The sequence below is a fragment of the Pelobates fuscus genome, chromosome 6, assembly GCF_036172605.1.
Source record: "Pelobates fuscus isolate aPelFus1 chromosome 6, aPelFus1.pri, whole genome shotgun sequence".
NCBI lineage: Eukaryota > Metazoa > Chordata > Amphibia > Anura > Pelobatidae > Pelobates > Pelobates fuscus.
The window spans coordinates 111,090,283-111,117,409 of NC_086322.1; the positions used below are offsets into that span (position 1 = coordinate 111,090,283).

Genomic DNA, 27,127 nt, shown 5'->3' on the forward strand with positions numbered 1-27,127 from the left:
AATGAGTAGAATCGCAAACGAGATTGTTGTGTGCAAACTCCGCCCAAGGAATCAAACCGACCCAATCATCCTGGTGTTCAGAAACAAAGCATCGTAAATATTGTTCAATTTTCTGGTTGGTACGTTCAGCAGCTCCGTTAGACTGAGGATGATAGGCAGAAGAAAAGTTTAATTTAATACCAAGTTGAGAGCAGAAGGACCTCCAAAAGCGGGAAACAAATTGGGAGCCTCTGTCCGATACAATTTGAGAGGGTATCCCATGTAGGCGAAAAATCTCCTTAGCGAATATCTCTGCCAATTCGGGAGAAGACGGGAGTTTAGGCAGGGGAATGAAGTGTGCCATCTTAGTAAACCTGTCAACCACGGTGAGGATAACAGTCTGTCTTTTAGAGATGGGTAGATCGACAATAAAGTCCATGGCCAAACAGGACCATGGTTTTTCTGGAACCTCCAAGGGTTGCAGGAATCCACATGGAAGCGTATGGGGTTGTTTGGTTTTAGTACAAACTTCACATGCAGCGATGAACTCCTCAGTATCCCTCCGTAAAGCAGGCCACCAGAAGTCCTTAGAGATCAACGCGTAAGTTTTGCGAATACCAGGATGTCCCGCCATCTTGCTATTATGTAAACACTGTAAAAGTTCCAGTTGAAGAGCAGGAGGAACGAAATGACGGCCCGCAGGAGTCCGTTTAGGTGCTAGATGTTGCAACTTAATGATCTCGGCCAGTAATGGAGAATGAATCCTGAGATTCGTATTAGCAATGATATTGCATTTCGGAACTATAGAAGAAAGAACTGGTTCAGGTACAGTAGAAGGTTCATATTGGCGAGATAATGCATCGGCTTTAGAGTTTTTAGAACCAGGTCTGTAAGTCAGTACATAATTGAAGTGAGTCAGGAATAAGGACCAACGAGCTTGTCTAGAGGATAAGCGCTTAGCCTCCCCAATATAGGACAAGTTTTTGTGGTCCGTCAAAATCGTAATAGGGTGTAGGGTCCCCTCCAACAAATGTCTCCACTCCTTTAAGGCTTTAATGACTGCTAACAGTTCCCTTTCCCCGATGTCATATCTGCTCTCAGGCCCAGAAAATTTCTTAGAGAAGAAACCACAAGGGTGTAACGGTTTATCCACCCCTAACCTTTGAGACAGAACAGCCCCAACTGCTGTCTCAGAGGCATCGACCTCGAGCAAGAAAGGCAGAGTCGTATCAGGATGAACTAGAATGGGAGCCGAGGCAAAAAGTTCCTTGAGAGTCTTGAAAGCACCCAGAGCTTCCTTAGACCAGAACTTAGTATCAGCCCCTTGTTTGGTCATATTGGTAATAGGCGCAATGATAGAGGAGTATCCTTTAATGAAGCGCCTATAGTAGTTGGAAAAACCAATAAACCTTTGGATAGCCTTGAGTCCTTTGGGCAAGGGCCAGTCTAAAATAGATTGAAGTTTTACAGGATCCATTTTAAAACCCTCCCCAGAAATCACGTATCCAAGAAAGTCTACCTGAGACTGATCAAAACTGCACTTCTCCAATTTGCAATATAGACCATGTTGCAGCAGCTTGTGTAATACCTTTCTGACCTGTCTATGGTGAGTCTCAATCTCCTTAGAGTGTATTAGTATGTCGTCCAGGTAAACAATAACACAATCATGCTGAAACTCCCTAAGTACCTCATTAATCAAATCTTGAAATACTGCAGGAGCATTGCATAGTCCAAATGGCATAACAGTGTATTCGTAATGGCCATACCGGGTATTGAATGCCGTCATCCACTCGTGACCTTGCTGGATTCTCACCAAATTGTAAGCCCCTCTGAGATCTAACTTGGTGAAGATTTTGGAGCCCTTAAGACGATCAAATAACTCGGTAATCAGTGGGATAGGATAGGCATTTCTGACAGTTATTTTATTCAAGCCTCGGTAATCGATACAAGGTCTCAGCGTGCCATCCTTCTTCTTAATGAAAAAGAACCCAGCCCCGGCCGGAGAAGAAGACCTCCTGATGAATCCCTTTTCTAAATTCTCCCGAATATACTCCTCTAGAACCGAGTTTTCCTGAACAGACAAAGGATATACATGGCCCCTCGGAGGCATAGTGCCGGGTAGAAGCTTAATCTTACAGTCAAATGACCTGTGTGGAGGCAAAGAATCGGCATTCTTCTTGTCAAACACTGCCCTTAAGTCTAGGTAAAGGTCTGGTATTTGTCTTTCTGTGGACTGAGTAGGATTCTCCGGTATGTTAATATTAGCTAATGGAGAAACCTTGCACAAACACCGATCCTGGCAGCCCTGGCCCCACGAGAGTATCTCTCCTAACTCCCAATCGATAATAGGGTTATGTTTTTTCAACCATGGGTACCCCAGAACTATGGGAACGGAAGGAGACGAAATGAGCAGAAGAGATAAATTCTCCACGTGTAGGATACCCACATTTAGATTAATGGGTATGGTCTCACGAAAGATAACAGGGTCTAGTAGTGGTCTACCATCTATGGCCTCAACGGCCAAAGGTGTCTCCCTTAGCTGGGATGGGAAATTGTTCTTACTAGCAAAGGCTTGGTCGATAAAATTCTCAGCAGCACCGGAATCTATCAATGCCATAGCCCTTACTACTTCCTTCCCCCAAGTTAAGGAAACTGGTAGCAGAAGCCTGTGATCTTTATAATCAGGAGTAGAGGACAAAATAGAAACACCCAAGGCCTGTCCTCTAGAGAGACTTAGGTGCGAGCGTTTCCCGGGCGGTTAGAACAGTTCGAGAGTAAATGACCCTTGGCTCCACAATACATACACAAACCCTCTCTTCTCCTGTGCTGTCTTTCCTCCTCAGAGAGGCGGGTATACCCTATCTGCATAGGTTCAGTAAGCAAAGATATCGTGGAGTCAGGACTTGGAACAGCGGGAGCAAACCTAAAAGAAGGTCTCTGGTTCCTCTCTCGAGTGTTCTGTCTCTCTCTTAGACGTTCATCTATACGAGAGATGAACGAAATTAAATCCTCTAAATTCTCAGGGAGTTCTCTGGTAGCAACCTCATCAAGGATTACATCAGATAGGCCATTCAAAAATACATCCATATACGCCTGCTCATTCCACTTGATTTCTGCCGCCAGAGACCTGAACTCTAGTGCATAATCCACCAGTGTTTGGTTCTCCTGTCTCAGGCGCAACAGTAATCTGGCTGCATTAACCTTTCTACCTGGAGGGTCAAATGTTCTTCTAAAAGCAGCTACAAATGCGTTATAGTTATAAACTAATGGATTATCGTTCTCCCATAGTGGGTTGGCCCATCTCAGTGCTTTCTCAATGAGTAGGGTGATAATAAATCCTACTTTTGCCCTATCTGTAGGATAAGAGCGAGGTTGCAATTCAAAGTGGATACTAATTTGGTTTAAAAAACCACGACACTTCTCAGGAGCCCCACCATAGCGTACTGGGGGGGTAATGTGAGAAGAAGCACCCACTGTGGCTACCTCTAGACCTGAACCGACAGGAGAAACAGGGGTATTCCGTATCTCCTCTGGTGGGTTATTGGCACAAGCTAATAGAGCCTGTAGCGCAAGCGCCATCTGATCCATTCTGTGATCCATGGCTTCAAACCTAGGATCAGGAGCAGCCAGCTGACTGTTTGTACTTGCAGGATCCATTGGCCCTGTCGTAATGTCAGGATCGGGACAGGGATCCAACACGCAGAGTACAAACAGTAGCCAGATACGTATACCGGACCTTAGAATGGCCGGACTAACGTAAGTAGTACAGTATAGAATGGTCAAAGACAAGCCGAGGTCGAGGGTAACAGAAGACAGGTAAGCGAGAGACAAGCCAAATCAAGGGTAACAGAGATAAGCAGAGTAAGGTAAACAAGCCAGGTCAAAACCAAAAGGGATAATAGAATACACAAGCACTGAGTGACTAGAACAAGCTAGAACCACGACAGGGCAATGAGCTAATGAAAGAAGCTCTGTTAAATACCCTGTTCAGAGCAGTAACCACGCCTCCAAGGCGTCCTGATTGGTCCTGCAGCCATTGACTGACAGGTTGTTCCGGGGGAGTGTCCTGATGACTACTTCCTGCCTAGATGCTGTAAAAGGCAGTCACTCCTTCGCGGCCGGCCTAGCATGACCGGATAGACCGCGGGGAAGGGAGCCATCAGACCGTCTGGATGGAGGAACAGCTAAGTCTCTACCTCTTTCGGAGGTAGAGACCACAGGTACCCTGACAGTACTGTTGCCATTGGAATGTAGTGGTGTACTTGTTTGTAATATTTGCGTCTGAATGCAAGGGTGTTTGTATGTAGTGTCGGACTTGAAATGCAGGTGTGCTTTTTGAGTGTTGGTGTTTGAATGAAGGGGTGTTTGTAGATAATTTGCCGGGGTGTGTTTGTATGTAATGTTTGCGGTACGTGTGTAGTAGATGCAGTGTGTATGTGTGTGTGTGTGTGTGTGTGTGTAGTGGATGCAGTGTGTATTGTGTTTATAAAATATACATATACACAATGTGTGTTTGAATGTAAGCATGTTTTTTGTATGGAGTATGTGTGAAGTGTATACACATATACACACACATACAGAGACACACACAGACACACAAATACACACCCTGACAGCAATACACACAATGACACCTAGTTTCCCACACATAGATAAACAGACACTCATGTACACAGATACACACTGACACACAATACACACACAATGACACAAAAGGACACCCAGATACATATACACGCAGAGACAGGAGGTGAGTGTGACCGTGTGTGGGAGAGGTGAGGGTGACAGTGTGGGAGGGAGTGTGCTGGTAACAGTGTGGGGGGCAGTGTGAGGGCAAAGTGAGAAAGGATTACAGTGGGCGGGCAGGGGGAGAAGGCGTGGGCAGGCAGGGGGAGAAGGGATGGCACAGGCTGGGGGAAAGGGTTACAGTGTGGGGGCAGGGGGAGAAAAGGCTACAGTGGCGGGGGCAGGGGGAGAAAAGGTTACGGGGGTGGGGGTGAAGGGGGTGACATGGGGGAGGGCAGGGAGTGAAGGGGTGACACATAGGGGATGGCAGGGAGTGAAGGGGCCACAAATTGGGGAAGGCAGGGAGTGACGGGGTTACATGGGGAGGGCAGGGAGTGAAGGGGTTACATGGGGAGGGCAGGGAGTGAAAGGGTTACAGGGGGAGGGCAGGGGGTGAAGGGGTTACATGGTGAGGGCAGGGGGTGAAGGGGTTACATGGGGAGGGCAGGGAGTGAAGGGGTTACATGGGGAGGGCAGGGAGTGTAGGGGTTACATGGGGAGGACAGGGGGTGAAGGGGTTACATGGGGAGGGCAGGGGGTGAAGGGGTTACATGGGGAGGGCAGGGAGTGAAGGGGTTACATGGGGAGGGCAGGGAGTGTAGGGGTTACATGGGGAGGACAGGGAGTTAAAGGGTTACATGGGGAGGGCAGGGAGTTAAAGGGTTACATGGGGAGGGCAGGGGGTGAAGGGGTTACATGGGGAGGGCAGGGGGTGAAGGGGTTACATGGGGAGGGCATGGGGTGAAGGGGTTACATGGGGAGGGCATGGGGTGAAGGGGTTACATGGGGAGGGCATGGGGTGAAGGGGTTACATGGGGAGGGCAGGGGGTGAAGGGGTTACATGGGGAGGGCAGGGGGTGAAGTGGTTACATGGGGGGGCAGGGGGTGAAGGGGTTACATGGGGAGGGCAGGGAGTGAAGTGGTTACATGGGGGCAGGGGTGAAGTGGTTACATGGGGGGGCAGGGGGTGAAGGGGTTACATGGGGAGGGCAGGGAGTGAATGGGTTACATGGGGAGGGCAGGGGGTGAAGTGGTTACATGGGGGGCAGGGGGTGAAGGGGTTACATAGGGAGGGCAGGGGGTGAAGTGGTTACATGGGGGGCAGGGAGTGAAGGGGTTACATGGGGAGGGCAGGGGGTGAAGGGGTTACATGGGGAGGGCAGGGAGTGAAGGGGTTACATGGGGAGGGCAGGGGGTGAAGTGGTTACATGGGGGGGGCAGGGGGTGAAGGGGTTACATAGGGGGGCAGGGGGTGAAGGGGTTACATGGGGAGGGCAGGGGGTGAAGGGGTTACATGGGGAGGACATGGGGTGAAGGGGTTACATGGGGAGGGCAGGGGGTGAAGGGGTTACATGGGGAGGGCAGGGGGTGAAGGGGTTACATGGGGAGGGCAGGGGGTGAAGGGGTTACATGGGGAGGGCAGGGGGTGAAGGGGTTACATGGGGAGGGCAGGGGGTGAAGGGGTTACATGGGGAGGGCAGGGAGTGAAGGGGTTACATGGGGAGGGCAGGGGGTGAAATGGTTACATGGGGGGGCAGGGGGTGAAGAGGTTACATGGGGAGGGCAGGGGGTGAAGAGGTTACATGGGGAGGGCAGGGGGTGAAATGGTTACATGGGGGGGCAGGGGGTGAAGGGGTTACATGGGGAGGGCAGGGAGTGAAGTGGTTACATGGGGGGGCAGGGGGTGAAGTGGTTACATGGGGGGGCAGGGGGTGAAGGGGTTACATGGGGAGGGCAGGGAGTGAAGGGGTTACATAGGGAGGGCAGGGGGTGAAGTGGTTACATGGGGGGGCAGGGAGTGAAGGGGTTACATGGGGAGGGCAGGGGGTGAAGGGGTTACATGGGGAGGGCAGGGGGTGAAGGGGTTACATGGGGAGGGCAGGGGGTGAAGGGGTTACATGGGGAGGGCAGGGGGTGAAGGGGTTACATGGGGAGGGCAGGGGGTGAAGGGGTTACATGGGGGAGGGAGGACATGGTCTGGGGCTGTGTCCTACCTGTAATAAATTCCCTGGTGGTCCGGTGGGTTACCTCTCCGGCCTGCAGCTCCGCCGGGTGCTGAGCTGCAGACAGTGTAATTAAAATCTCACGAGCTCCCTGAGTGTTGCCATGGTAACGCTCTGGGAGCTCGCGAGATTTCTATCACACTGTCTGCAGCTCTGCACCCGGCGGAGCTGCAGACCGGAGCTGCTGGGCAGACTGACTGGAGCGGCCCTGGATGTGTGGGTCAGCGCGACCCACTGGGAATCGCCCTGCGACCCACCAGTGGGTCGCGACCCACACTTTGGGAACCGCTGCTCTACAGTAATATTGGTCACTATTCCACCTGCTATCTGTACACGTCTGGACTTACTATGCTTCCTATTTGCTGCTAAGTTAATTATCATAATCAGAGTTCCACATTTGGCCACTATATATATAAAATAATACACCCATAAACAAAAATTTGGATTTATTATTACTATTATTATTGCCATTTATATAGCGCCATCAGATTACGTAGCGCTTTACAATATTATGAGAGGGGGGATTTAACTATAAATAGGACAATTACAAAAAACCTACGGGAACAATAGGTTGAAGAGGACCCTGCTCAATCGCGCTTACATTCTATAGGAGGTGTAAAACACAATTAGGACAGGATTGAGGTGGTGGGTGTAGGTATAGGTGAGATTTACTTACTTATCTTGATCTGGCGGGTCCTCTTCGGAGCCAATGTCACTGCTGTACACTGCAGGCATGCGCAAGAATACAGCATTGAGGTCTATGGTTGGATCCTGTGAGACCACAGGATCCTCCATAGATACAGCCAATTCCCTGTAGCCGTCACTGGTCACGGCTGTCAGGAATGACACTTAGACTCAGCCCTGAGTCTAAAAAAGTCCCTCTTTTGTTTCTGAATATCTCATGTCTGTATTTATGAATAGTGATGTCCCCAACAGTTCGCGGGGAACTGTTCGTCAGCGAACATAGCTTGTTCGTGGCAAACGCGGCGGGCGAACATATGCGATGGTCGGTCCGCCCCCTATTCGTCATCATTGAGTAAACTTTGACCCTGTACCTCACAGTCAGCAGACACATTCCAGCCAATCAGCAGCAGACCCTCCCTCCCAGACCCTCCCATCTCCATGACGAATAGGGAGCGGACCAAACATCGCATATGTTCGCCCGCCGCGTTCGCCATGAACAAGCTATGTTTGCCACGAACAAGCTATGTTTGCCATGAACAAGCTATGTTCACTGGCGAACAGTTCCCGGAGAACTGTTCGGGACATCACTATTTATGAACTACTCATTTTTTCAGGAACTGTGTTCATTTTTTATTTTTAGCAAACTGTCATCTTTCATTGAACCAACAATGGTAAAAGTGTTCCTAAAAAGTATCAGAAAACTTAGACTGTGATTCCTTCAACATTGTTATTGACTCATTATTGTAAATTATAGATTAGGATATAACCCCAAATGTGTTTTATAGACTTTATTTTCACCTTTGTTTAAACGCTTACTTATTAGTGTTGGGTAAAATCCCCCTGCTACAAAGAATTAACAATACCATCACTGAAATGCTCTCACCATGCTGGTCACATAGAAACAGAAATAAATATAATCTCATAATATAAACTAATAGTAGATTAGATAACTAATAGATCATTACTTTGTCCTCAATTTATCACTAATCAAATAGGCTGAAATTTACAATGCCTGTCTTGCATTATCCAAAAAGTAATTTAATCTCTGCGTGTGGAGGTTAATCTGGTGTCAGCCATAGTATACAAAATTCACTAGGTTATTTATGTCTGTAAAGACTTTAATAGCATCATCCTTACTCACATCTGTAGTAGTCCATTAAAACAATGAAATATCAGTTATTACAATAATTCAGGCTGATTGAGGGACTCACATGCTCTACAGTAAGTGATGGATGACAGAATATAAAATATAAAAACATTAACTGTATATGTAATAAAAAGGTGATACGTGTAGAAGGTTACATTTTTAAACTGTGATATGTTACTGCATTTTCTACTTAAACCTAGGTATTTTACAATGTAATATTATATGTCTGTCATATTTTTATTGCCAAAACACAAGATTTTAACTGGGTGAAATCCGGTGTATAATAAAGCATATTTCTTATGCAATAATAAGGGTCCACTAATTCATGTTATTGCAGGAGTACTCCTGTTGTGTTTTTCACTGTGGTGTTGTGTTAGGATACCCATATCCTGTTTGCTTTAAAGGGTCATTATACTCAAGTCTATGCTAATGGATGACAGGGTTTTATAGATTGATATTTTTTACTAAGTTGTTTAATCAATATGTTAACATTTCGTGCTTCAATGCATTTAATATGCTTGCTATAGTTAGAACTTAACACAACAAAACGCTAATATAAAAAGGTTTAAAAATAAGCCATAAAGTCTGTCCCTAATTCCTGATAGTTTAGAGCAGGGGTACCCAAAAGCTAGGCCCACAGATGTTGTAGAAAAACAACTCCCACGATGCTTTAAATCTTTCAGAGTGCCCTTAGAATGACTTAGCATCATGGATGCTGTAATTGTAAACATCTGGGGGTCTAGCTATTGGACACCCCTGGTTTAGACAAAAAAAACCTTTTTTAACGATGCTCAGGGAATTAAACCAAATATGAAAAAATTGAGGTAAGAACTTAATCACTGTGTTTCTCTTCTTTAGTCATAAAGGACAGTTAACACCACTCACCAAGCCACTCAAATCTAGCCTGAAATGGTACTAATAGTATGGCATAAGTATACTGAAAACCTGACCACTTACAAAAAAATCCAATAAGTTGTTAGAATGTGTTTCTTTAATCAATATGTTAACATTTTTAACGGTGCTCGGTGAAAAAAAATTGTACCAATATTAAGGAATAAATATACTGAAAACCTGACCACTTAAAAAAAATCAATTAGTTGTTAGAATGTGTTTGGTCTAAATTCATATATAATTTATGTCAACTAGTTAAGTCATAACTGGCCATATAATAAATTATTATTAAAAAGAGAACTATTTTAACACTATAATTAACTCTAAATGTTATAGCTTGCCTCACCCATCTTTAAAACATATATAAAAAAATAAAATAAAATAATTTCCCCAGCACATGATATGTGAGAATACCCAGCAAGTCTCATTTTTAGATTACATCTTACAGAAAAGCAAAACTGTACAGCTATCATATTGCACTGGACATTGAAAAATGTTGACCATCGAAATAGTGTCTTTGAAATATTAACTGTGATATGTTGTTGTACAATTTCCTTTCTTTATAATGTAAGAGACACTTTACTGCTGCTCATTCAACCCCCTAGGCAACATGTCCAGTGCTGTGTTAGAAAATGAACAAAATGGCACATTAACAATCACACAGCAAGGCCTACTGCTTTAAATACTGCTTTTGGACCAAGACACAGATTTCAATTCATATTTTCTAATATATTAGCATTTATTTAGTTTTATTGTTGAAGATTGTGACTAGGAATTCTATTTGTTTTTCTTGTATGGTATCTTTTACTTTAGCTTTTATTCTTAACACAATTGTGTTAATTTACTAATCAGTATATTGTGGTGATTTCGATATAGGCTTGCGACATTAAGAAAAAAAAAGAAAATAAAGAAAAAAGACATATCATAGTGTATAAATGCAGTTAGACAAACTTTCCAAATGATTTATCTCTAAAATGTCCATAGACTTTAAAGTGACTTTTGTAGATAGGTCATTTGGGAAGTTTTTCCAACAGTATTGAATTATTGGAAAACATAATAAATCAAGACTTATATGCTGTATGTGAAGCACATGCACATAGTTTAATAAGCATCTTAGGCAACAGAGTTGTGCACTAATGCTTTTCAGCTGGTACAAATAAATTAAATTACTTGACTTTGCCGCCTGAACGAATCAATCGTCTTGGATTTACCTGTACAGTTTTATTCTGGGATTTATACTCTACAGGTGAATCCCAGACAGATCAATTTGTTTGGGTGTTAATTAAAAGGAATTTGATTTGTTCATACTAGCTGAAAAGCATTAGGGCACAGTAGCGTTGCTAGGCGGGGGCCAGAGAGGGTCATGGTCCCCCCTATATTATCCCGTGCCCCTCCTTGTGCCCCCCCCCCCCCCCAAATGTAGGCACGGTATCAAGGGCAATGTGTTTGTTTTTTTAATAATCCCTGCTGGAGAATAATGAATCCTACACCTGGGATTATTAAAAAAACAAACACATTGTGGCGGGGCTTACCATGCGGCGGTGGCAGGGGCCAATTGATGGCTGGGCGGGGCTAAAGGTTCCTAGAAGACATCGGTTGGGTAAACTGCGGCACAGGAAGGGGGGAGCAGGAAGGAGTCCCTGCTCCCCCAACATCCAGACTCCAGGAGCTGCACTGCCTCCACTCCAGCCCATAATGGACAGAGGCAAGTGTGTGTGTGTGTGTGAGACTGTGTCTGCCTCTGTGTGTGTGACTGTCTGACATCTGTGTTTGACTGTCTGCCTGTGTGTGTGTGTGTGTGTGTGTTTGCACGTCTGCCTCTTTGTGTGTGGCTGTGTGCCTGTGTGTGACTGTAACTGTGTGTGTGTGCGTGAGACTGTCTGACTCTGTGTGTGTGTTTGTGTGTGTGGCTGTGTGCCTATCTGTGACTGTAAATGTGTTTGTGTGAGAGAGACTGTCTGCCTCTGTGTGTGTGTGTGTGGCTGTGTGCCTATCTGTGACTAAAACTGTGTGTGTGTGGGGGTGGGGTGTGGGGGGAGAATAGACATGAAAGGGAGGGGAACAGAGACATGGATGGTTGGGGGGGCAAAAAATACATGGATTCTCCAATCCATGAGGTAGATACGAGCTGAACGGACAGTGTGGCTACATCTAAGGTGTGACACATTACCTACCATTCTGAGACTGCAGTTTGCAGAGGGATTAAGGGAGCATGTGTATATACACACACACACATACATACATGTTTTATAACTGCCCCCCTACTTTTGTCCCTGGCCCACCATGTGCCCCCCTAAAAATGAATCCTAGAGACACCACTGTTACTGCACAAGTCTAATAGGCAAGTACCAGACTGATGATTGGTTAATAACAGGTAGGTCATGTCTTTGTGTCTCCCTCTCCAGACCCATATTCCTTATCCTAACCATAATATTAAAGGGGCACAGTCACTACCCCCACCCACGAAAAATGACTATTTCACGAAGACTGAATCTTTATGAAATACTAATTTTGACTGTGTTCAATTTCCAACCCAGTCAAAAGATATACTGAGACAAAGTAGGCACTACTTTGTCTCTGTATATTTCCTATGCCTGACTCTTCTAGACAATGGGCGGAGCTACCGCTGTCCAGAAGTGTTAATCCCCCAGCTGTCATCAGTGGCCGCTGCAGGGAATTGGCTCTGTCTATGGAGGATACCGTGGTCTTGCAGGATCCTCCATAGATCACAATGTTGTACCCTCACACATGCGCGAGAGTACAACAGTGATGTCGGCTCCTGGGACTGAAGCTCCAGGAGTTGAAGACGCCCGGTGGAGAAAGATGGTCTCTGGAGCCACAGCAGTGATGTCCCCATCGGAATTCTGCAAAGTCCCCAGATGGTGACAATGCTGCTTTAATCACAAATGGCAGGACAAAAAGCAATTAGCTCTCCCATCTATGCGTAGATCGACCTTATGTGTACCTATTACTTGTTATTTGTGTGATGAGGAAAATATACATTTATCTGCAATATACATCCATTACACTTTCCTAATATGTCATTAAATTGCAATTCCACTAAACAAAAGTAAGGATAGCAGGAGAAACAACTAAGCAAAAAAGATATATTTTTCCTTTGTCATCACCTCTAACAATATCTGTATTCCATAGATATAAACCATTTTCCCCTGAACATTTATCTTGGTCTATGTTTTATTAAGAGCAGTGATGGTAGCATGACATTTAACAGATGTCCTAGCAACCTTCAAATAAGCAACTAAAAGGATTTACAAGGAAAAAAAAATCTACTGAGAGTATTAGGGTCTATAAATAGAAGTAGTCTTTCCAAGCCTATGTATTGGATGAGTGTTGGCACATCTTTAATCTTATCAAATCTTTTACACTGACTACTTTTAGACTGCCGCAGTACCGCCCATTTTAGTTTTTTTTAGTTGTGTGCATTGCATTAAATTACAACAATTTGGGTAAATGAAAACAAGGAAAACATTGCATTCTTTTTGGCACAGCCTTATATACTTTTTACTTAATACTGATTCATTTGTCCTTTGTGCAACATATTCCTTCTTTTTATTCATTATTAATTTCAGCTGTGAAAGTTCTGCTGCCTTGCATTTTAAATAGTGCCGTTAGCTCTTTACTGGTTATATTTACTACAAAAATGTTAAACTGGATTTTTTATGTTTTTTTTTTTTTTCTTTTATGTGATATATGGTATGTCATGCATTTACTATTTAACCCATCATTTAATTAAGTATTGCATCATGGACCCCTGGTAGTATGTGTCAAGCCAAGTATTCTAATAATAACGTGAAGATATGTAAGTACATATATAAACTAGTGCAGAACGACAGGTACTGGCAAGGCATACTGCAGTATTATAGGCTGTCTTGCATCAAAACAAAATATGTGTACAAATTGCTGGTATTTAAAAAAAAAAAATGCTTGCAATACATTTACCCTCTTTATAACAAATTACTTGTCAGGCCTGTCATGGTATAAAGGAATTTGCTAAATCAATGGTCATAACATGGATTAAAAATGTATTATCTAGAAAAGTAGAAGAAAACCTGTTTGGAATTAAAAAACAAATGTTTTAAAGTCTAGTTAATATAAACTGTATATAGGTGTTGTTGTGCTGAGGAGGTTCATTTACTAACTAGAAATTGGGGCAAATTAGCTAGAGAATTGCACATTTTAGGCTACAACAGTCAAACTGAAGAGATCCTGCATTTATTTTTTTCATAGCCCATATCAATTCTTCACAGTTTCCACTTAAATGAATAAAACCCAAATATATAATATGAACGAGAAGGGCCACAAGTTTAAATAAATGAAATATGCTATAGATCAAAGATAGCATGGACAAGTCATGAGATTTGTAGATCCCTAGTAGCTGGAGAAATACCTGCTGATTCACCAAAATCTGCAGACAATGCGATTAATCTAACCTACAAACTGTATATCGAACATCGATAAACATCACATAGTAAGTGGGACTAGGCAGCTTATAATAATTAACAGTATGGGTATTGTGTTCTTAAAGCTCTGCTGATCTAGAATATCAGCTTCTAATATGTTTTTTTTCTTTACAGAGCTTAGCTTCTGCTACTTTTAAAGCCTATCATTTATTTATAGTAAAGTGATTGACCTGTACTAACAGTTCACATTACCGAACACATCATATGTTAGAAAATACAGCCAATCAGCTGAGTTAGCATTTTGGCATAGCCATATAACAATCCCATTTCACATTAGATAGGTAAATGTAGTGATTTATTACTAGACTTAAATGTGTACAATGCTTGCATGCTAGTGTCTAAACGCACAGTATAAGCACACTCTCTGTGATTTCCCAGCTACTTTTAGTGATATTCCTCCTAATGTTATTCAGAAGTTATGAAATGGGGCATCCCAGTGATGTAATATTTTTTTACTTGTAGCAAACAGTGGTAGGTGCACACCAGAAAAAATAGAATATTAATTAGCCAAGTATGTAGATTTACTCGACATTGCTTTTTTTTTTTTTTTACTCAGCCTTACCTACCACACACTTCAACAGCATCTACAGAGTTTAGTAGAACGGTACTGACTTCAGCTTTAAGGTCAAACTCACAAATTCATAGTGTAGTGATACCTATATGTATATAGAATAAGTAATGGTATACTTCCTATTCTAAAAAAAATATGTCACAAAGGTTATAGAAATAAGATGGTTGAGTGGTTTATCAATGTCTCCATAAACCAGAGATAGTATTATGGTTTTTTTAATGCACCCTTTGCCATTATACATCTTTTATAGTGCATTATTTGTTTAGTCTAGGGTTTTGCTTTGGGTCAGAGTCAGGTTTAGATTTAGTGATGGGGATGAAGTTTGGTAAGGTTAGTGTTAAGGGTAGTTAGTACTAATTTAAGTTTTAGAGTAGAGAAAAAAGAGTTAAAGGGACACTATAGTCACCAAAACAACATTAGCTTCATTATGCAGTTGTTATGTATAGACCATGCCCCTGCAGTGTCACTGTTAAATTCTCTGTCATTTAGGAGTTAAACCACTTTTGTTTCAGTTTATATGGTTTCATGTTCAATCAAATGTCAGCTTACTTGTTCTTAATTCTATCTCCTCTGCTCTGTAAATTGAAATGTAATCACACCCAGGAGACTCCTGAAGGGTCTAGCAGGCTATTAACGGTGCAGGAGATAAGACATTTTAAATTAAACAGGATTTGCAATAAAGGAAGTGTAAGCATTAGATCTCACTTTACAGGAAATGTTTAGGAAGGACATGCAAGTCATATGTAGGAAGGTGTGCCACGGGCAGCCTGAACAAAGTGATTTAACTCCTAAATGGCAGAGAATTAAGCAGTGAGACTGCAGGGGCATGGTCTATACATCAAAATGTCTTCATTAAGCTAAAGTTATTTTGGTGGCTATAGTGTCCCTTTAACGCCTTAAGGACACATGACATGTGTGACATGTCATGATTCCCTTTTATTCCAGAAGTTTGGTCCTTAAGGGGTTAAGGGGAGATGTTTACTATTAGGGCAGGACTGGGTAAGCCATGTCCTATGTAGTTATGACTGGGTCAGCCATGTCCCATGTGTTTACTGTTAGATAACACTAGGACAGTCAGGGCAACTAAATTAAAATTGTGGCAGCTGCACCTGTGTCGTGAAGGCCCCAAACTGAACAGAGGAGAACTATGCATTATTCTATGTAAACTATAGAGAATAATTCCATGGATTGCAATGCCATCTGGCTTTCTAAAACATGATCTATCCTTCGAAAAAGCAGGTAGTTCATGTATTATGTACATACAGTATATATGTGTATATATGCAGGATATATAATTGTGAACCTTGTATGATGGGAAAATAATGCGATTGACGGGATCTGGAGACATCATGAGATGAAAGGTGAGTGGTTTAGAAATGTCACCAGCACCCTGAAATTACATTATTTTCCGCTAAAATATACTTCTCCATTGTGTATTATTTATATTACATGACATTTTAAGTTACTGTTTGTATTAGTGTTAAGGTAGTATAGTGGGTTAATAGAGTTAGGGTACTTTATTGGGTAATGTTAAGTGATAGTGTAGTGTAGGTGCTAGATTGGTGCATTTTGTTCCAAACTAATAGCAATTCATCAAATTTTTTGGGCAATCAGAATTTTGTCTGAATTATACAAAACAAATGCAATGGACAATGGACGAGCCGTTTCATTTCATGATTAGGAGTTCCATCCGTGGCACCAAAAAAACTAATCAAAAAACAAATTGATGGTTAGGGAAAAGCTGAAATGGAAAAACAGGAGGTGCAGTATAAAGTCTATTTTGTTAGGAATAATAACCTGTTCCCCTCTTGATAGTTAAATACAGGTCCCCTCTGTGGGCCTTCCTCAAGATCTCAAGTCCGAGGAGGGGATGAAACGTTGGTCACGAATGTAATAATCACAATGTGAAAATTTGAATTAAAGATTCAAAATGCATGATGATCTAAAAGTAGGCAAAAGGAAAAAACAATTGTAGTCATTCCAATGACACCTCAGAAATGGAAACAATTAATTATAATGGTGGTTAGATTTGTCCTTGGATCAATAACCTGTTCACACACACCTTAATTATATCCTTGAAAATTCTGTTTTTGCAAACAAACATCGAGGTCTCTCTCTATATATTTTAAAGAGACATGGGTATTTTTTTATTTTTTTTTGCAAAAACAGAATATTCAAGAATATAATTAATATGTGTATGAACAGGTTATTGATCCAAGGAGAAACTGCCAGTATAATAATTTTTTCCCCTTTTGTGATAAGATGAGAATTCCACGTCTTTTTTTTCTTTCTACTGAACAATATTGCATTTTCTTCTAATGCTAGAGAAAAGTGCCTTTTTTCACGTCTCAATGGTTGACCTCTTGTCTGCTGTATATTCCTGCTATTGAACAGGTTAACACATAGTAGTCTGTAAAGCACATAAATATACTGTATATAGGCTTTCTTCTTTGGATGCAGATGTAAGGTTTCTGGAAATATGACAGCTATGTTCAGGAAATTTATATTCTCTATAGGGTCTGCACTTTTTAGAATATGGATGCAATGCCTTACCCTCCTGTTCTTCTAGCATACAAACTAAGAGCTAGTTTGCCTGGCTCTATTGTTGGACTTGTGGACTGAGGAAAAATTGTTTCGGCCAACGGAATTCTGCAGAAAATAAAATTTGAGACAGTGATACTTCAACCATATAGTGGTTTGTCTTGCCCTTATTTAGTTATAAGAAAAAGATTCAGGAAATCAAATCAAAATGGCACAATGAACCCTTTATTGGTCACTTGCCCCTTGTCCCCAAGCCATCAATCCTCTTTTATTCACAGCAATCATCTCTATTTCTGGTGCCTGGGGCATTATTCCAAATCACAAGTCAAAACAAACATGCTTGGCCATTGCGCATTCCATTTTGTTCGGAATTCAGCTACATTTCGGCTAAAGTCTGGGAATCTGAACAATCACCCGATTGGCCGATTTGGATAACTTGCAGTTCATAACAAAACAAATCTTTAAGTCTACTTGCTGAGGTGAGATAATTCTAACATTGCACAAAAAGTGGTCACTAACAACACATTAGTACTCACTTCATAGAGAGGAGAGAGTCTATGGGTATGCATGTTCACACCAAGATGAGCAATGTCGAGGTTCCTACCTTTAATGATTTTTCATATCCGGACAGAGCTGCTAGGTATTGGACTTTATATTGTTGCCTGAGAGTCAAAAATGCCCTCTATATTTAATCAAAGCCTGCCATATCCATGCGTTTTCTCCTGATTTTCAACGTCATAGGTTCAGTGCTGAATTTCATTTCCAAATACTTCTTGCAAGATCTGCTCAGAAAAAAACTACCACCAAAAATGTGTTTATCATTCTGATTATATTACTTTGACACCTTTGCAGCAAAACTGTGTCCATTTGTAGATTATTCACCTTTTGTTCTTTTCTGAGAGATGCCACATGAGAAAAAGAAAACAGATGCTCTGCTCGATGATAATCGCTTATGTTTCAGATATCCTTGAATACACAACATGGTAATGGAATGTATTCTCAAACACTAAATTGAAAAAAACTTGGGTTTCTGTGTACATTATTGCCATAGTGATTACATTTCTAAGATATAATGGATTTCAATTTGTATTCTATGCAGGAGATATGTTTTTCAGTGTATCTAAGAAAATAATTTATAATATATAAATATAGTACATACATAGTTACTTAATAATGTAGGCTACAAAGACTGAAGTCTATCAAGTTCAACCTTTAAAACTCATTACTTTGCTGTTGATCCAAAAGAAGGCAAAAAAAACAATTGTATCCATTGCCAATTATGCCACATACAGATAAACAATTTCATCATAATGGCAGCTAGATTTTCCTTGGATCAACAACCTGTTCATAAACATGTTAATTATATCCTTGAATAGTCTATGTTTTGAAAAAAAAAAAAAAAAAAAATGAGCACAGGCAGGTATCGTGTTTCAGGTTTCATACAGATTTTCTGCAGGTACCTTATAAATGGACAATGTTTTAAACAATAAAAATTAAAAAAGCAAACCATGGGCTATGATTCAAAAGGAGTAGTGACTATAAACCAGTCATGACCTACAGTTTTGATCTGTGAGTCTCAACAGCATGGGGCCAGTTATGGTCTAGAAGTTGAAGTCTCTCTGAGAGCATATAGCTAGGTATCAAAAAGATTGTGGTGATGCCAAACACAATAAAACTCACCACAGTGCAAATAATAAAAAAAAAAATCTTATGCATAACCTGAATATTTTAAGTTGGACTTCCCTAGAAGTCCCTCTTGGGCTGGAAAATTGAGAAATCATGTTTCTACAACTTTCCCAGAGTTCTCAGATTGGCATGCAAATGAGTAGAGAAAGGCTTCATCGGTAACATTTCATATTGCATTTCTGCAGATACCCTTACAATGGACACTGTTTTAAACACAGCTTTTTTTTAAACCAAGGCATGGGCTATGATAAAAAAGGAACAGAGATTGTAAATATTTCATGATCTGCCTGCTATCTCATAATCCACGTGGATTACATATTGTAATTCACAGAGATTATGTAATTTTGTGAATTATAGGGACTTCCTGTGCTTTTTGTGTGACAAGCAGTATAGATCCCTATTTCACTCTCCTGTCTATCTGCAGCTCTATGCTGATTTTACTCCCAGAACAGCTTGTGCAATATCAGTTGTTGATGAGAAAAGAATCACTCCTTATCTCAGAGTATTGATCTTTCACACACAGGTTGGTGTTCCTGTAGTTAGCACTTCTTTTAGAACTGAGATCGGCACGACAATTACAAATCACACAGGCACCTGACACAACGAAAGGCACATACACACAAACTGGCATTACACAAGTCATACACACTGAAACATCATACATTTTGAAACATAAATACAGTTTTCAAAACTAACATTGTCCCAAAAGTAATGGGTCCCTTAATCCATTCTCCAAAACAATGACTGAAGAGAAGGGATCCACTTATTCCCCTTTAACTTTTCCTAGAATCCCCTGCTACAAGCACAAACACAAAGACAGGCCATAAAAGATCCTTTAGGAGCCACGTATTGATTGCATATCTTTAGAACACCATCCATGATTGCTGTAGATTACAGGGTGTGTAGATACACTGGAGTAACCAGACCTATAATTTTTTCCACTTAGCTTAATGTACTCAGACTTACAGTAGAGCTTATTGCAATTCACAATAAATGGAGTTTCTGTAAAGACTAAATTATACTATTTGTATTCAAGTTTGCCAGCTGCATGGTCTTATTTAGTAAGATTTCAGCAGATGTTCTCATTTTTGTGTCAGTTGTATCTCTCATCATGGTTATTACTATAGAAGTCTTGCCCATTGGCAATAAAAGGTTGCATTCAATGGGCTATTACTAAGGGTATTGTTCCTTTTTTGCCAAAACATATTTTAAAATTTAGCTACACAGTACGGTCCTATTGGAGAGAAAACTAATTGAGAAGAAATATAATAAATATATTTAATACATTGTATTATCATTCTAGCAGGACCTTCTTCATCTCTTGTCTGTTAATATTTCTTTGTCTGTTACTTGTCAAATATTCTCATACGTATTTTAAAATGCTGCAGAAAACGTTGGTACTATATAAATACTAATAGTACGTGTGCAATGAACCCCTTGTTTTTTCATATATGTTTTAAGGCCGTAAGGCCTGTATTTGTGGGAGGAGTTAAGCGTTCCATATAAACGCTACTCCCCCCCCTTCCTACCTGCCGTACGCACGCTGTTCACCTGACCTGCTCGCCTCCCTTTCGTCAGCACGACTTCCGGGTCCTCAACAGCACTTGCGGTCCTCGCCTCATGACAGCCGAACTTCCGGGTCTCTTCCCTGCTGCTCTTCCGGTCCGCTCATGTCATCCTCGCAGATTTCCCGCCAGTCGGCTCCTTTCGTACGCACAGGATGCAATCTAGCGAACACCAGGTAATCGGTGGGAATAGCCGCGTTCGGGCTATTTCCCGCCGTTCAACACATTTCATTTTCGCATTTTTTCCCGCACATACGTACAGGTCGCTTAATTCTCACGCTTTCTGTTTTATTCATTTATACTGGTAGATTCATTAAACTTTGACCAAACGAGGTCTCATGTTTTACTGCTGCCTATTTCCTCTAATTTTATACAGTCATCTACTGTAGCTGGCATAGAGAGATATGCTGCAGGTATAACTGTGTAATGGGTACAAACTACGATATCTTCACCCACAATTCCAGGTGTTTATTTGAACTGCTAAAATGCCTAGCCTGTGTGCTAGGTATTACTGCACAGACCCTTCTCACATTGTTAGTGAGTGTGGATTTATTGATACGTTTATCACTAACAGATTTGTGGACTGAAACGGCTTCATATGCAACTCCAGTACGGGAGGCAAATACTATTAACCCCCCTGCCTGTCAGCACAATACACTCCAGAGATTCCTTTTCTAATGATGCCATTTAATGGCTGTAGTAACGTTGTGCACACACAGTGGCAGTATATCGACGTAATAGATGAGCATTTCTCCAGCAATGCATTGCCAGGGGTTCTTTTGTTAGTGTAAATATTTAGCAAAAAAAAAAATGCAACTACACAGTTCCTCCCTTCCACCTACCCGCTCATACGCTAGTTCACTGGTAGGTGGTACTTATCCCTCCACAGCTCCAGAGGGATGCTAAACTTCAATCATTGTGTGCAGGGGTGTATATTGCAAGTTGAATCACCGGGGCTAAGAGTATGCATTGTTATTTATAATATCCTGTACCCCTCAAAAGTACTGTAAGTTTAATTATTATTCCGTCACCTTCCAGCTTTAACAATTTCACTATCTGGTTATATTACATACGTGTCAATCTAGTAAATTCATGCACTTTCTATGCTATGTATTTAACTTAAATATTAAGTTCACTGCTGAATTTAAATTGTCTTAGCTATCAACCATTGAAGACGGTTTATAGTGAGCAAGCTGTTAACCAATTGCAGCATTCAGTTGAGAATGCACGACATATTGATTACTAAAATTTCCACTCCTACTTTCCATCATGTTTTTCATGTGCAAAACCTGGTTTATTCGGCTGGTATCTCCACCCGATGGTTTTATGATATTTGCTGTCTAGTGGTTTATGGTATTTGCTGTCTAGTGGTTTTATGGTATTTACTGTTTTATTCTGTATAATATGTAGCTCCCCTGCCGTCCTGTTTTCAGGTTTATTATGGGTATCTACAATTGGTGCATCCCATGTAATACTACTCAATGCCTGACACTATGCATGTACTGTTTTATGGGGTCAAGTTTATCTACAGTTACACGCTATATTGGTTGGATTATTTTATCTCCCAGATTACACTGACGCTTGTGCCACTCTTGTTATACATGCGTCAAATTACCTCGGGTTCAGGCGTTACCGCCATTTGACATTCCCCGCTAATTACTATTAATGTCGCATGCTGTCATTTGTCTTCATTAGACAATCACTAGTTCGCTATTGTCGCCTATTTCTATCAGGTACAATTAAGTTTCGTCCACATTTCAAGCAACTGCCTCGACAAGGCCACGTTGTTACGTGATGGGGTATCGTACCGACATTCAAACGAGCGTTCAGGTAATCAGTGGGAATAGCCTCGTTCGGGCTATTCCCGCCATACAACGTCTGTGCAAGTCACGACCTATGTTTTATACGCTCAAGCTCACAAACGGTCTGACTCATGAACGCTTGTCACTCAGAGACAACACGATTCGTATGAGACCGGCAATCAGGTTACATTTCAGCAGACTATTTGTTTTTGGTAATTATTATCAATTATGTCTGTATATTTATGCGAAACTATGTTTGTTGCAGGTACCACTTCCATAGTTTTTTTTTTCTCACATTTGCAAATATTTCATTGCGTCCTTTATTCAGTCGGTATAATTGGGATTTCAGCATTTTCCTTAGCGATTTTGCAATTTTCTGTAACTGTCAGTTTCACTGTTTTGGCTGCAACCAAACACCGGTGTGATACATTAATAACATGGTTTAAACAGGTCTTCAAATGTTTCTTTTATTTATTGTGGTCTTACGTTGTAGGTAATTCCGTTAGTGTTTAAATCACGGTTGACTCAGACTGATCAGCTGACAATACAATTGCCTGTCTCAATTACGATTACGTAAGTTCGCAAATATTAATGTTATAACTAAGGTTATCTATTATTCAGCCGCTTCACCACGTGGATAACCATTCTTTCACTGTTATTGGACTGCCTGTCCTATCACTCCCAGCTTTGGCTAGGGTAGTAATTTATGTAATACCCTCGTTGGGAGGACTACTCTGTAAGTTATACTGTGCAGGCAAGACTTTAAGGTAAATGTTTTTATATGTGTAATTGGAAACATTCAAATGTTATGTTAGTTTCACAATTACTGTTGTTGTCGTCTGCTATCAGTAGACAATTACTGGTTCGCTATTGTCGCCTGTTTCTAACAGGTATGAATGTGTTTTCGTTTACATTTCCTACAATTGTTACGCAATTGGCCTTTAGTCAAACGATTGTCACCTGTTTGTCAGGTTTAATTTCGTTTTGTTTCCAGACAACTGCCTCCACTAGGCCACGTTGTTACACGATTGGGTTTTGGGGTACGGGGGCTTGTTTCCTGCCTTGCCTCATCAGGCCACGGCTCCACTCGACAACTCTTCTGTCACACTCGCTACCCGTAACAAACGTTTTGTTACTCACTACCTTGCTAATTTCACCCTCCTCTCTCCGTCAGCTGCCACGTTTTCTTGGCACAACGCCTTCTTTCATCTCCTGTCAGGTTTATTTAGTAACCATCACGAGAATCTTCTGCACCCTCAGGGTCTATCAATACTGTTCTATCAGCTATATCTCCATAGTACTTCACTGTACGGCACATTATTTTCCTTCCCTCGACTTCAGTTCCTTTCCTCTTCCTTTTTTTTTTTCCTCCTTCCTCTCCCTTCGTTTCCTCTGTCTGTCTGGGAATCTCTGGGTACCTATCATTAACCACAACTTGGGTTACCAAACACGTTCCGTTACCCCCTTATCAAGCCCCCGTCTAGGGTCAGAGAACTGGCTATCTAGGGTTAGGAGCTGGCCTCAGCTGTACAACGTAGCTGGTCCCGCGAGGCCAACTCCCCAATCTCAACACGGAGATTTCGCCCCTCGGCCCAAATCATAGTTAGTGCCTCGCATTCACCCACCTATCGGGTTTATAGTTAGGGCCTCACCTGACACGGCCACACGTTTTTGGATCTTTACTGTCACCGAGAGGCCACCTCCCCGCCACCACGCTAGTGGCTCGAGCCCCACGCCCAAATCATAGGTAGAGCCTCTCGCCAGCCGCTTGGCTACTAGCAGGGCCTCACCTGTCACGGGGTAGTGAGTTTTTCGCTTCGGCACTAGTTAGCCAGCCAGTTCTATTGTACTTAACCGTGTTGTTGTTATTTGAGTTCATTGTTGTTATGTTCTTTTTCAGGATGTCCTACAAAGGCAACGTCGGACGAGGGATTGTAGCATTTTCGGATCTATTAGGGCCGACTAACCAAGAGTCGCTCGGTCTTGTACCTAACCCAACTCACTTCTCTCAAGCATAATCCGCATTTTTAGCATCCCCTTCCGGTCACTCGGCTGTTGGGGCTCGCTACAAGCTATCATCTAAAACATTATTTGTTTGCTCTACGATACATATAACAGAATCGTGACATTCTTCCTAGAATCAGTGGAGCATGACTTCCACAGGCATACTGACCACCCTGTAGTCTTTTCTACATTTTTGCCACCTTTTATTCAAACCTTCATACGCACACGGTCGCACTATTCCGAACTGACATACACGTTTCTGACAAGCCTTTCGAACCATACCCCGTTTTACACAAGATATCAAAAGATAATTAGTTTATCGCTCTACAGTACGTACGTACACAGATGGGAATACCGGGCAGTATCAGACTCCCTAAACAGCATTCGCGCCACACAACCAGGACTTAAATCTATGTGCCTGCAACCATACAAGGGTTCGGGAACCCTACAACTCCACGATCACAACGAATCAGACTGGTAAGTCAAGTCTCCCCAAGGAAAATTTAAGAAGGTACAAACACTACACCGCGTCACGTCAACATTCGAACCAGACAATCAAGACACTTGACCTACTAATCATTCCCTAACTACTTCTAAATACGATTCTACATTCACACTCCTGTCATTAGAGTAAGTAGGACCACCGGCTCCTATTTTTCACATCCATTCTATAAGCACGACATCCAGTAGCTGTAAGCCGGAACAAACAATTAGAGGCACTAGGAATCAGCTATATTATACAGGAACATTCCCAACGCATGAGTAGTAAGACAACGGTTTAATATAGTGCTATAAGTGTGTTTTTCTGGCATTTCCTTTTGCCCTCTTTTTCAGGCCTACCCTCTACGTCGGTTCCGGCACACCACACCGACTTAATTCCAATCACAAGGTATTTCACTATACGATATTAATCGACCACAAGTTTTAAGGCCGTAAGGCCTGTATTTGTGGGAGGAGTTAAGCGTTCCATATAAACGCTACTCCCCCCCCTTCCTACCTGCCGTACGCACGCTGTTCACCCCACCCACCTCTCCCTCTCATACAATTCATTCAGGGGGGCCCTCTTTTTCAGGCCTACCCTCTACGTCGGTTCCGGCACACCACACCGACTTAATTCCAATCACAAGGTATTTCACTATACGATATTAACCGACCACAAATATATATATTTGGGAGTCTAGCCAACTCCTTGGTTCTGCATCCCTCCCTGTCACAGGTGCCTCATCCCAGGATCCTATTTGGCCTTGTACTGCAGAGAACTCAAGAGGATTTCCCAAAGTGAGTAGCTCATTTAGCATACATTAGGCAGTTAGAGTAGGACCTACCGAATATGGGGTACATTGACGTTGTGGCAGGCTTATGCAATGTATGATCATATAATGTAACTAAATCCCCATTGTTTTTTGCCTAGATTATGTGTTTTTAATAAAACTTACAAAATCCATCAGCACCAAAGTAGCTGTTTAGTAGATAAGGGAGTGCTCTGGTTTCTCATATTTGTATAGAGGGTCTGTATGTGTTTGTAAAGGCAAGGCTATGTTTGCATGTAGCTTGTGAGTGTGAAAACAGGTTTGCATGTGTCAAGAGTAGAGTGCGTGAACACAGGATCATGTGTGTGCATAGTCTGTAAATACAGGGGTGTACATGTACGGAGAGTGAAAGTGCTTGAATGTAGGTGTGAATGAATGCTCTATTAATTATCACCACTAAATCTAAATAGTTGGTGTAAGGGAGGATTAGGGGCCATAGTGGATGGAGTGGTGATAGGGACTGTAGTGGATAGAATAGGGATAGGGGCTGTTGTGGAGGAAATGGGAAAGAGGCTTAAGTGGTGGCAGGGGGGTCCTCTTGCCAAACCCAACCCAGCCCTAACACCCCTCCAAAAGGGGAGCGGGCCCCGGAGATTCTCTTTTCTGCAGTCTATTTCACCTCTACATATAGACCCTTCCCTGGCTGATCACCCACGCTAACCTCTGTAGTGGTTGCAGGGGGTAAGGGCTGTAATGGGTCTGTGGGTGGGGGGAGGCGGGGTTAGGGATGTAATGGGTGCGGGGGTTAAGGGGTGTAGTTGGTGCAGGGGTTATAGGGGCTTAAAGGGTTCCTGTGGGTAGTGACTGTAGTTGGTTCAGGGGGTAGAGCACTATACAGGGTGCCTGGGGATGTAGTGGGTCCAGGGGGAAGGGGCTGTACTGGTTGCAAGGGGTGGGGGCTGTAGCAGGGGGCAGGGGGTAGGGGTTTTAGTTGGTGCAGAATGGTAGGGTCTTTAGTGGGTGCATAGGAGTAAGGACTGTACTAGGTGCAAGGAGTAGGGGCTGTAGTGGGTGCAGGGGCTTTAGTGAGTGCAGATGTAGGGGCTGTAGTGGGTGCAGGAAGTTGGGGCTTAAGTGGGTGCAGGGGGGTAGGGGATTTAGTGGGTGCAGAGGGGTTGGGGATTTAGTGGGTGCAGAGGGGTAGGGTCTTTAGTTGGTGCATAGGAGTAAGGACTGTACTAGGTGCAGGGAGTAGGGGCTGTAGTTAGTGCTGGGGCTTTAGTGAGTGCAAAAGGGCTGGGGCTTTAGTGGCTGCAGAGGGGAAGGGGCTGTAGTGGGTGCAAGGGGTAGGGGTTGTAGTGGATGCAGGGGGTTAGGGGCTGTAGTGGCTGCAGAGAGTTAGAGGCTGTAGTAGATGCAGGGGGGTAGGAGCTGTAGTGGCTGCAGGGGGTAGGGGCTGTAGTGGCTTTAGTGGGTGCAGGGGAGTAGGGGCTGTAGTGGGTGCAGGGGAGTATGGGCTTTAGTGGGTACAGGGACTTTAGAGGGTACCTGGAGGTAATAAGAGTAATATTAAGGGATGGGGTATATGGGGAATAGGGGCTTTGGTTGTTAAGGGGGTTGAAGAAATATGAGATGTGAAGGGGTAGTAGTAGGGGACACTAAAACATGTTTAATTGAAAGAAAAAAAGTGTATTTCCCCCCTCCCTGAGTCTTACCTTCTGTCTAGATATATCAGAAG

The 27,127-nt window shown here is 42.5% G+C and overlaps 1 protein-coding gene across 1 annotated transcript in view; it reads left to right on the forward strand.

The window, feature by feature from the left end:
* The window catches only part of GPM6A (glycoprotein M6A), a 191,650-nt gene that overhangs the window by 91,082 nt on the left and 73,441 nt on the right, over nucleotides 1–27,127 (forward strand). The gene's annotated exons all lie outside the window — the stretch shown is intronic.